A 12,126-nucleotide genomic window follows, 5' to 3' on the forward strand; every position below is an offset into this window, starting at 1 on the left:
TTACTGTTGTTTAGACTTTTCTTTTTTTTTTTTTTTTTGTGAGACTTTACATTTGGCATATTTTAAAGTCTATTTGGCTCCAGTATTACACTGTATTATTCTTTAGTCAAATTTTCAGTAAATTTAAATGGCTTGCTCAAGTCACAGCAATGACAGTATATTGACCACAAATATGAAATATTGGTTTCTTGAATGAAAACCACAAAACACATATTGGCTTATGAATATTGAAACATTCACTGAAATCAATATAAGAGCATATATTGTTTGATAAAAAGGAAGCCAGATTTAAAACAAATACAACAGTTTAACAATCTAGTGTGTGTTACAACTAGTATTAGCACAGTCTATTAATCACTTCAGCACTTCAAAATTCAGGCCATTTTGGTACGCTGAGTTGTGTTTAGTTTATTTATTCTGCATACGTACTGTGTTTGATTTGTTTTTCTCCAATCCTGAAACATTTATACAAAGACTATCTTCAGCTGTATTTTAGCTGTCCTGGTTTTAGCTGAGAGAGTTAATTTTCTTCATAGTAGCTAGTAGGGGGCTATGTTTTGGATATGTGCTGAAGACAGTGTTGGTAACATAGAGATGTTTTTGTTATATAGAGATGTTTTTGTTGTTGCTAAGCAGTGCTTACACAGAGCCAAGGCCTTTTCTGCTTCTCACGCCACCCCACCACCGAGTAGGCTGGGGGTGCACAAGGAGTTGGGAGGGAACACAGACAGGACAGCTGACCCCAACTGACCAAAGGGATATTCCATAGCATATGATGTCATGCTTAGCTTAGTGGCTTGGGGAAGAGGAAAGACAGCAGCAGTGGCAGCATTCAGAATGATGGCATTTGTCTTCCCAAGTAACTGTTACGCATGACAGAGCCCTGCTTTCCTGGAGATGGCTGAACACCTGCCTGCCCACAGGAAGTGGTGACTGAATTCCTTGTCTTGCTTTGCTTGAGTGTGTGGCTTTCACTTTACTTATCAGACTGTCTTTATCTCAACCCACGAGTTTTCTCACTTTCACTCTTCCAATTGTCTCCCCCATCCAGCTGGGGCGGGTGGGGGTGAGTGTATGGCTGCGTGATGCTTAGCTGCCGGCTGAGGTAAAACCACAACACATTATTTCTCTGATATTCTTCAGCAAGATTGGCAACCCCTTTATAGAATGCATTGATTTTTTTCTATTTTTTTAAATCATATTCTGTAATACTAACAACATGCACTTCATGCTGCTTAGTGGCATATCCAGGTATTTAAAATGATGTATAGTGTAGGACAAATTTTCCTTTAAACAAAAGATAACTATGCACTGAATCTGCTGGCCTTCTGTTATGCAGCAAACTCTTGCATCTCAGAATTTATATTACCCGTCAGACTATTGTTCACAAGGTGGAAATTACACTTTTTTTTTTTTTTTGTATGATATATAAATACAAATTTAATTGGAAGCAGAATAAACCTCCACCCTCTTTATTTTTATCTTTTAAGATAACCATGTACAAAACATAATGGAAGTTTTCATACCTGCATCGGATGATTGCTCTAAAAATAAAAGTGTGGGGGAAAAGAAATTTCCAATGTGTGAATCAGTCTTTTTATTTTCTAGTCATTATTTTTTCTGCTACCTACAGTGAGTCTGGGGGTAATGATGGCACACAACAGATAGTCTGATTTTGTTTGGTTTTGTTTTGTTTTCTAATAGCTCCTGCTTCAAGAAAAGCTTTCTTAGCAGATCATTTGATTGATAATTTCAATTTTTTTGTGCACTTTACTTTGTCTATAACACCTGCAAACACTCTAGACATAGGTGGCAGAGGTTAACTAACACTTTTTGTTAACTAATTCTTTCAGGATGAAAAGAATTTTTTTCTGTGTCTTGTAATAGTGCCAAGCTAACTGTAAAGTGTGGAAATTCTTTGTTTGGGATTTCCGTCAGAAATTAGTTCATTAATTTCCAGTACAGAAGGAGGGAGGAAAACTTCCATTTCATTGTATTCAGAACAATTATGACTAGTTCACTGTAAAGCTTTTGCAACTCCTGATTTCCAAGGTGGGATTTAAAATTAGAAATGTGAGTGATCTGTCTGATGTGCACAGATAATTTGGGGAAACTGCCAACAACTGTATCATCACTGTCAAAAGACGACAATCCTCCATTGTATTTTAGGCTTCAAAAAACGTAATTAAAAAAAAAAAAGAGAAAAAAAAGAGAAAAAAAGAGGAAAAAAGAGGAAAAAAAGAGAAAAAAAAAGAGGAAAAAGATTGGAAAAAAAGAGATTTTAAAAAAAGAGGGAAAAAAAAGGGGGGGAATCACTTTGTTCCCCAAAGTCTTGACTATTTCGCAACCACTTAGGTGGTTGCTTCACCAAAGGTGAATCCCATCTGAAAAAAATCAACACTATCACATCAAGAGAAAAATGCATTGACTAGCACTTCACTTCATTGCTCTCTACAGCTTCCTGATGAGGGGAAGTGAAGAGCAAGGTGCAGATCTCTTCTCCCTGTTATCCAGGAAATTGTTCAAAGCTGCACCAGGGAAGGTTCAGACTGGACATTAGGAAGTATCTCTCAACCAAGAGATTGGTCAAACACTGGAAGAATCTTCCTAGAGAGGTGGTCAATGTCCCAAGCCTATCAGTGTGTAAGAAGCATTTGGCCAATACCCTTAAGAACATGCTTTAACTTTTGGTCAGCCCTGAACGGGTCAGGCAGCTGGACTAGATGATCGTTGTAGGTTCCTTCCAAGTGAAATACTCTATTCTATACTTTGAAGAAAAATTGCAAAGCCTTTGACCTTCAGAATCTTAACAAGTCCTTCCTTGTTTGTACATATGATGTCCAGCACAGCGCTGCTACTTGTGCATTCTATCACTTGTGTCATAAAGATGTTATTGATGCTCTCTAGGAACCCCATGGGTTGCATATGTCCTGTTGTGCTGTCCCTCTAGCAGATATTGGGGCAGTTCAAGTCCTCCATGAGGACCAGAGCCTGTGAATGTGAGGTTGCTTCCAACTGTCTGAAGAAGGCCTCACCTACTTGTTCTTCCTGATCAGGCAGCCTACAGCAGACACTCACTATAACGTCACCCATACTGGTCTGCTCTTTTATCCTTACACATAAGCTCTCATTGGCTTATCTATCCCTCAGCAGAGCTACACGTACTCCAGCTGCTCTCTCATAAAGGGCAACTGCCCCTGCTTCTGTTCCTGGTTTGTCCTTCCTACAGAGTCTGTATTTCTCCTTTGCAGCACTTGTTATCTGAGCCATCCCACCACATCTCTGTGATCCCAGGAAGTTGCAGCAAGTAGCCCTGCAACACCTCGTGGAAAATTTATTTGGCAAAGGGTAGAAATGGTGGACAGAGAGAGGAGGAGGGTAAAAAAGGAGTGAGAAAGTGAAAAACATCAGAGGGAACACCAAGGCCAGAGAAGCAGGAGGGGGAGGAGTTGCACCTTGGTGGGCATCTGAATGCTGCTGTGTCTAACTAACCACACAGAAGTTTCTTACAAATCTGCTATAAGATTGGTAGGATTTGTGGCACAGCAGAAAGTTTAAACCAGCAATGCTTGCAAATTTATTCATTTATTTACATTAAAATGGTAATGTGTTCATCAGAAGGTGGGGAATCCATCTAACGTCTGGTACTTGCCACATTCTGTGGATTATATTGATAGTGTGTAATAAGAATTTTAAAAATAAACTCATGGAATCTGGTATGAAATATTTCAGTGATCTCAAAAAAGTATTTCCCTGATGTCAGCTAGAATTAAAGAGATAATCATAGAATCATAGAGTCACAGAATCACAGAATGGTTTGGGTTGGAAGGGACCTCAAAGATCATCTAGTTCCAACCCCCCTGCCATGAGCAGGGACACCTTCCACTAGACCAGGTTGCCCAAAGCCCCGTCCAACCTGGCCCTGAACACTTCCAGGGCACCCACAACCTCTCTGGGAAACCTGCTCCAGTGCCTCACCACTCTAAAGAATTTCTTTCTAACATCTAATCTAAATCTACCCTCTTTTAGCTTAAACCCATTATCCCTTGTCCTATCACTACATGTCCTTGTAAACAGTCACTCCTCATCTTTCCTGTAGGCCCCCTTTAGGTACTCAAAGGCTGCTATGATGCCTCCCCAGAGCCTTCTCTTCTCCAGGCTGAACAAGCCCAACTCTCTGGGCTGCAAGCACACTGCCAGCTCATGTTGAGCTTTTCATCAACCAATAGCCCCAAGTCCTTCTCCTCAGGGCTGCTTTCAATCCATTCTCCACCCAGCCTGTAGTTGTGCTTGAGATTGCACCGACCCATGTCCAGGACCTTGCGCTTGGCCTTGTTGAACTTCATGCGGTTCACATGGGCCCACCTCTCCAGCCTGTCAAGGTCCCTCTGGATGGCATCCCTTTCCTCCAGTGTGTTGACCACACCACACAGCTTGGTGTCGTCGGCAAACTTGCTGAGACTCAATCCCGCTGTCCATGTTGCCCACAAAGATGTTAAACAGTGCCGGTCCCAGTACCGACCCCTGAGGAACACCACTCATCACCTATCTCCACTTGGACACTGAGCCATTGACCACAACTCTTTGAGTGTGACCATCCAGCCAATTCTTTATCCATCTAGTGGTCCATCCATCGAATCCATGTCTCTCCAATTTAGAGACAAGAATGTCATGCAGGACAGTGTCAAATGTTTTGCACAAGTCCAGATGATGTCTGTTGCTCTTCCCTTGTCCACCAACGCTGTAACCCCATCATAGAAGGCCACCAAATTTTCAGGCATGATTTGCCTTTAGTGAAGCTGTGTTGGCTGTCACCAATCACTTCCTTGTCTTCCATGCGACTGAGCATAGTGTCTAGGAGGATCTGGAGGAATGGCACTAGGTGATCTGTAAGCCCTCAGACTTTTTCTTGATTTAGAAACAGAGTATCAAAAAGTCTTCGGAAAAGTATCTTTATAAAATACGGTTTCCTAAAAATTGCCAAAATAGCGTCAGAAATCACATTATGGTAGATTAACTAATTTATTTATTACAAGAAAATGTAAAGGGGAAAAAATACTGCTATCACTATATATCCTTCTCTGTGACCCTAGTTTAGCAATATTCAAGTTTAGAATTTTTAGCCTGAACTCTGGGCTTCATAGATCATCATAAGGTCAGGAAGCTCTGTACTCTGAGTCACCAGGCATCTCTGTCCAATGACATGCATCCATCAGACCATGCTCACAGTCCACTTCTGTGAAATACCCGTTTCTGCTTGTTGTGTCAGGCATTGTCTTTACTTCCCACATTCAGAATTCAATGAGCGATCCACAGAAATAATTTGTGTATATCTTTACTATAACTTTACTGTATAATTTAGTATATAGCATACAGAAAAATATTAAGTAATAATTTTAGCTCAACACTTTCTTTTTTCAGTCAGCCTTGCATTTTATAACCAGCCTCGTCTAGTGGACTGGACAAAAAAATCATAATTTCTTCCAGAAAAGTGTCTAAAGTAGTGATGACTCGCCTATAACAATTCCACAAATGCCAATAGTAAAACAAATGTGTTTCTTTATATTATTATTTGTGCAGAATATATATTTACATATGTAATAGACCACAGTTCAGAGCCTTGAGGCTTTAGCAAGAAATTACTTGTTAAAATCAGATTAACAAAACTATCCAGAAGTTATGTACGTTGCAGAAAGATAGAGTGCTACCTTGACCTTCATGGCTTTACTGTTGCTCCTATCTGTACTCTCTGGCGTTTGTATTCATTTACAAAAATCAAAATAATAGTTTTGTGACTAGTATGAAGGAAGGACAATAAAATTAAGAATGACATTTTTGCTTGCCAATCAAATGCAGCATCCCTCTATTTTTCTCTCAGTCTCTTTGGACATTTAACAGTGGTAAGAGAGAGATGTGGATAGAGAGTTAAAATTATGTGTAACCATGGAGATAGCATATATCCAGATCCATGTATAGAGTCTTACAAACTGTTCCATTCTGCCAGAAAAATAAAAATAAATTATTATTATTAAAAGTTTTCGAATTGGTTGGCTCATGAACTGAAATTCAAATTTACATGGCTTACAGCATCTCTACGCAATTTGGTTTTATTAAACTTGTAGCTTGTTGCTTGATGTTGTTTTAACCAGCATTATAATTCTAATTCTGTGGCAGATAAGCCCAGCAGCAGTGCACAGTAAATTTGTATATGAGTAAGATGGGAGAAAAAGTAGACATACATCTCTCATTCTTCATATGACAGAAAGTGAATATAAAATCTATGTATGCATATGTATAGGCATATGAATGTAATTACTGAACTTGTAAACTGATGAGCTTCTGAACTTCTGAATCCCATTTCAGTCAACATAGAAGTTATAGAGATTTTTTTTTGTAAAAAAGAAAAAGAAACAAAGCAGACAAAACCAAAGGAAAACGTCTCAGAATCAAAAGCTTTAGGAGCGCTAGGCAACAGGAGAGAGAAAATACAGCAAAATAAAATGAAACTATTAAGAGTATTGAGTAAGTACAACTGACATCTCCAAACCATAAATGCCTATGTTTTTATTTGATAAGGCCTATCATTGTATTAGTCAATACATTCCTTTATATGTGGGGTTTTTCTCTCTCATGTTGCCAGTTCAGAGTATCAAAAATTAAAAATAAAAAATAATCATAGAATTATAGAATGGTTTGGGTTGGAAGGGATCTTAAAGACCATCTAGTTCAAATCCCTCCACTAGACCAGGTTGCCCAATGCCCCATCCCACCTGGCCTTAAACACTTCCAGGAAGGGGGCAGCCACGTATCTGAGAAACCTGTTGCAGTGCCTCACCACCCTGACAGTAAAGAATTTCTTCCTAATATATAATCTAAATCTACCCTCCTTCAGCTTAAGGCCATCATGCCTTGTCCTGACACTACATGTCCATGTAAACAGCCCCTTCATCCTTCCTATAGGCCCCCTTTAGGTACCGAAAGGCCACAATAAGTTCTCCCTGGAGCCTTCTTTTCTTGAAGCTGAACAAGCCCAACTCTGTCAGCCTGTCCTCATATGAGAGATGCTCCAGCCCTCTGATCAACTTTGTGGCCCTCTTCTGGACTCTCTCCAACAGCTCCATGTCTCTCCTGTACTGGGGTCCCCAGAGCTGGATGCAGTACTCCAGGTGGGGTCTCGCAACAGTGGAGTAGAGGGGCAGGATCACCTCCCTCGACCTGCTGGTCATGCTGGTTTTTGATGCAAAGCATCAGATTGTACATTATTTTATGTTTGACTATAGGAAAAGTAGATTCTTACTAATGAAAACATGTAGATATAAATGACATAGAAATACACACTAGAGGAAGTGTGCTGGTTGCACTTGCAACTAATGAAATTTTTTCTTGGATTTATGTATACAGCTTCAATCTTTTTTATTAGCAGGCTGTTTTTCTCAAAGGTTGTTTATTTCTTCACTACTATTAATATCCATAGAGTCTTGCTATTAACAGCATCTGCAGTAATTTCATTGAATTAAAGATTATATTTCTGAGTATATATTGAAGTCAAGGCAGCTAGAATGGTACTTAAACATCTTCACGTGAGGTCTCAGGCAGAATAAAGAAAGTTTTGTTTTGCCTGATCTTCAGTCTGGTGCTTTTTACACAAAACCCCCTCATTTTTCTTGTAACTTTAGAATGGCTTATAAGCAGGAAGATAAATTTGCTAAGTGGACACACAAAATCGTCATCGGTGTAAGAGAAGAATGGCATTGCAAAGACTGAATTTTCTTTTTCATCTTGTGCTAGAGAATTTGTTGGCCTGTTTGTGTACCATTTGCTCTGTGTGCACCACATATGATGCTTCCCACTAAGTCAAGTGGATCTTGAGAGAGGTGTTTTCTTTAAAAACACCTCAGTAAATTCATCTGGAATAAGCTCCTGGGAAGAGGATAGGGGAATACAAAGGGCATAGATCAAGCAAATGTATAGAGCCTGTATCAATAGATCTTGTGGGACTCCAGTAAACAGTGTAGCAAACAGATACAGTAAGGAAAGGGGAATGGGCAGAATGTGTGAAGTTTTCTGCAAGCCAAGAAAAATTTCATTACAGTTAGACTTGCTAGAAGCAAGATCAGAGGTAAAATCAACATTGCAAGCACACAAGTGGCAGAGAGGAGACTTGTTTTCTGACTTTTACTTCCAGTCTGTGTCACTCACCAGATCTGAATTTTCCCCTGTTTGAAAGGTTACCTTCCTCATATTTATTTTCTGTGATGTGTGGCTTTAGAAATCTGAATGTTTCAGCTGTGCTTGCTTGTGGGGGCGGCGGGGGTGGGGGGTGGGGGGAGTAAAGTGTTTTATCTGAAATTTCTGGAAAACTTAAGATCTCATTCAACATCAAACAGTTGGAGAGTTAGCACCTGTGGGACTGAGCACCAAATCTCTTTCCCACTTTCAATATATATGCCCTAAAAAGAGATATGCTATTAGAATATATGAATGAAACACTGTTTGACCCAGCTCTACAAATGACAGTATATTTCCTTCACTGAAAATGTTCTTTGATGCTCAGTTGACATTTTCCATGGCAGAATTCATCTTAAGGTCCCAAGAATGACCATATCAGCTCAGTTTAAAGGTCCACCTCTCCAGTGTTGTCCTGCTAGCAGCATCCAAGAGGTCCCTTCCAACCCAAACCATTCTGTGATTCTATTATTCTAAGTGGAATCAAACCTGCTTATTTTTTGGTATTTAGTGGGCAAGTTCTATTGTCCATAGCAACAGGAACTTCTGGAGCTCTTTCATGAGACAATGCTAATCTCTTCACAATGACCTATTTAAAATGGTATCCTGAAGCACCCTTGGCTCTGGGATGGTGACCAGAAGACCCTGACACACATGTACCAGGGACCAGTCCAATCCTGACCCACCTCCTCTCAGGTAGGTTATTACCATCAACCACCTAATTGATAGACATCCTTGACATCTATCTTGGCCATCTCTGATCCATGACCAAGCACTAGAAGGAGGAAGCATGGCAGGGGATCCTGGTGACTCTGGAACCTATTTCTATTCCTGTCTTGCCTCTGAGTAGAGATATTGCTGTGCAGCTTTAAATAGCTTCCAGAAGAAGTGGTCACTGACGAGTGCCTTGTTCAGTGTCTCTGCCAGTGTCTTGTTTTTACAGTCCTGGCCCTTTGGCCCTTCCTTCTTCCTCACTTTTTAATTTTTTTTTTTTCCCTCCTGTGATCATTTTGTCATTAGTCTTCTAGGAGTGCAAACCAGCAGGAAGCATTTTAATTGTCTTTCCCTGATTGGGAACAACAATAGAACTGTAGCCAAAGGCAGATGCCTTGCAGTAGTACCTCTCCAGGGTACTCTCCCAGGCTCCAACAGCCTGTCCAGGCTGACAAAGGAGACATGTTACCTTTTAATTCAGAAGATGAATAATAATAAAACAAACAAACACACACACACAGTGGATTCCTCACTCTTGAATTTGTTCATTAACTTATGAAAACATTAAAACAGTCATATCTGTAAAATCTTGTAGCAGGAGGTCCACTATTTGGACAGGAAAATTACCCAAATGGTATTCTCCCTTCACTTTTTCCAGTTACTATTGGTGAATTGTGCAGTTTGGCACTTCATCCTGCACTCACTATATGATCTGAATCAATTAACACGTATTGTTTGTGGGGAGAACCCTCTCACTATCAATCCAAGAAATCAGAACTTCAGCAAATGCATGTGGAGATCCCAGGGCACTCCAGCTAAGAATCAGAAAATTCTCTAAAAATATGCAAAGTACTTCTTTGACTTTTTAAGAATTGTGGAAGCTCTATTAATTGAGACTTGTTTATGATGCTCACACACTTCTGTCCTGCAAAACATATATTGTTAAGAAATTAATGAAGTAGCTTATAAAAATACACTGTCTTTTATTGATAAAGAATGAACATTTGTAATTATGTTTTTTTTCCTCCACAAATAGGAGATAATATGATAACACAGCATTCCCCTACTAAAATACATGCCCTAAGGTACAGTTTGCTTAAACCTTATTCTTGGCCTCATACTAGCATAGTGATCAGTATTTTGTTGTTCTTGTTATGTCATGAATTATTCTTTTTGATTTCTTTTAATAGATAAAACACTCTTGTATGCTGTGAAGACTGTGAAGTTTTACCTGAAGTTATTATCTGGGTGGGTTTTTTGTTCACAGTCATAAAATCCCCATGGAAACAAAGTTAGCTGATGATACAGTTCTTAAAAAAAAAAGAAAAAAAAAAAAAAGTGAGGAAACTAATATCTAAACAGCATATGATCGGGGGGGGGGGGGGGGGGGAGAAAATGTGTAAAAAAAGATTAGTTAGGACTATTTCCACAATAAATTTTTAATTAAAATAGACCATTATCCCCCATCCCTTTCACCCTTGTTCTTTCATTCTGTTAGAACCTTAAATATGCAGAGTAAAAAACTATTAGACAAGACATCAGCAAGAATGCCCATCACTTGTCAGATATGAAGCGCAAGGCAATCATTATGTTTTGTGTTGGCTACAGAGAAGCTGATGAAATAAACAGAATATGTAACATGATGTCTCTTTCATCTATAAAAATATCAGCTCAGAGGTTATGCTTCATTAGCTTCAAATGTAGCATGCATAATAAAGGAAAAAGGCACAGCATTCCTTTGATTCATTGTGTGGAAGCTTATCATTCCCCCTTTCAAGTGACAGTTTATTAAATAAGGTGAATAATAGAAAATATTCAGACTAGATCCGAATCATGGTCTGACACTTGCTGTCTGATTACTAAGTAAATATGACAGCTCTGCACCTCCATTTTGTGTGATTAGGAAGTAAATGGGATAAGCTGTATAGAGCTCCCTGCAGTGTGCTCAAACATTTTCCTTTAAAAATTTTAATTGAATCAGAAAAAAATTACCTTGGTGCAAGACACAAGAATCTTCACTTCCTTCTCATTAGATGCAAGGAAACATATGGAGTGTAAAGAATAAATATCTACAGTAGCTCACCAGTTTTTACAAACCTTTGCAATGTCATAACACATATGCCATTCCAGGGAGGTGGTAGTAAGCCATTTCCATAGCCTCTATAAATCGCAATGCATTTACCTAAATTTCAGCTGATTAAATGTGCCACATACTGTAGAAAAGAACTGCTAGTTCAGATCACTTTTGATCCTTTTGCAGAAAGAGTGATTCACTTCACTCACAAGAGAAGCAAAAAGCTATTTAATTGATATGACAGTGAGTTAAGAAAGTTCAATGGTAAATGCAACAGTGGTTTAACAAGATTCAGTGACAAGGTACACTTGATTATTGACTGCATAGAGAACGGGGTCAGACAAAACTGTTAGGGAGACCCTCCTGTTGAGCCATGAGATTCAAACAGAATCCCCTTGCGCTCTAAAGCTCTTCTCAAAGAGAAGTCTAGGTCTGGCAAGATCCAGACTTAGTCCCAGACTTGGTCAACAGTTTATGTCTAAAGGATTATATGTGCACAATCAATCCTTTATATCACTTAGCTGAGATTAAAAAATTTCAGCACACTTATTCCCAATTTATTTACTGAGTATCTGATGTGATAAGGATTCTCTCAACCTTGAGAAGTGACCTTGACAGGTGCCCCTACTCAAGGGGAGATCCTGGCATGCAGGCCACTGCCGTTCAGGAGAGCTCAACAGGCCTTGGGCTGTCCACTATTTATGGAGTAAGATGATTGACTTATAGTCATATTTGCATACCAGCAAGACATCTGGATCACTGCGCTAGACAGCCTTTGGCTACTGTGTTGCCACCTGTCTCCCCAAATTCCAACTTAAACTGGATACAGCTATCATGACCACCACTGGTGGTTATTGCTTCAGCACGGGGTGGGGGATGGGGAGCACACTGCCACAGATCCACATCCGTTCTTAGACATAGTTAAATTTCACTGGAGATTTCTGTATCTAGATAAGTAGGAATAATAGTGTTTCATCAGTTTTTCTTTAGAGTCTGTGTCATGATTCTCTTTAGTAGAGCGTAATCGAGAATGGGTCCAAAAGACTATTGTGAATGATTGTAAAAATCTCTTTGGATCACTGTTTAATCATCACTGTTCCTCCAATGTAGGA

The sequence above is a fragment of the Balearica regulorum genome, chromosome Z, assembly GCF_011004875.1.
Source record: "Balearica regulorum gibbericeps isolate bBalReg1 chromosome Z, bBalReg1.pri, whole genome shotgun sequence".
NCBI classification, from domain to species: domain Eukaryota; kingdom Metazoa; phylum Chordata; class Aves; order Gruiformes; family Gruidae; genus Balearica; species Balearica regulorum.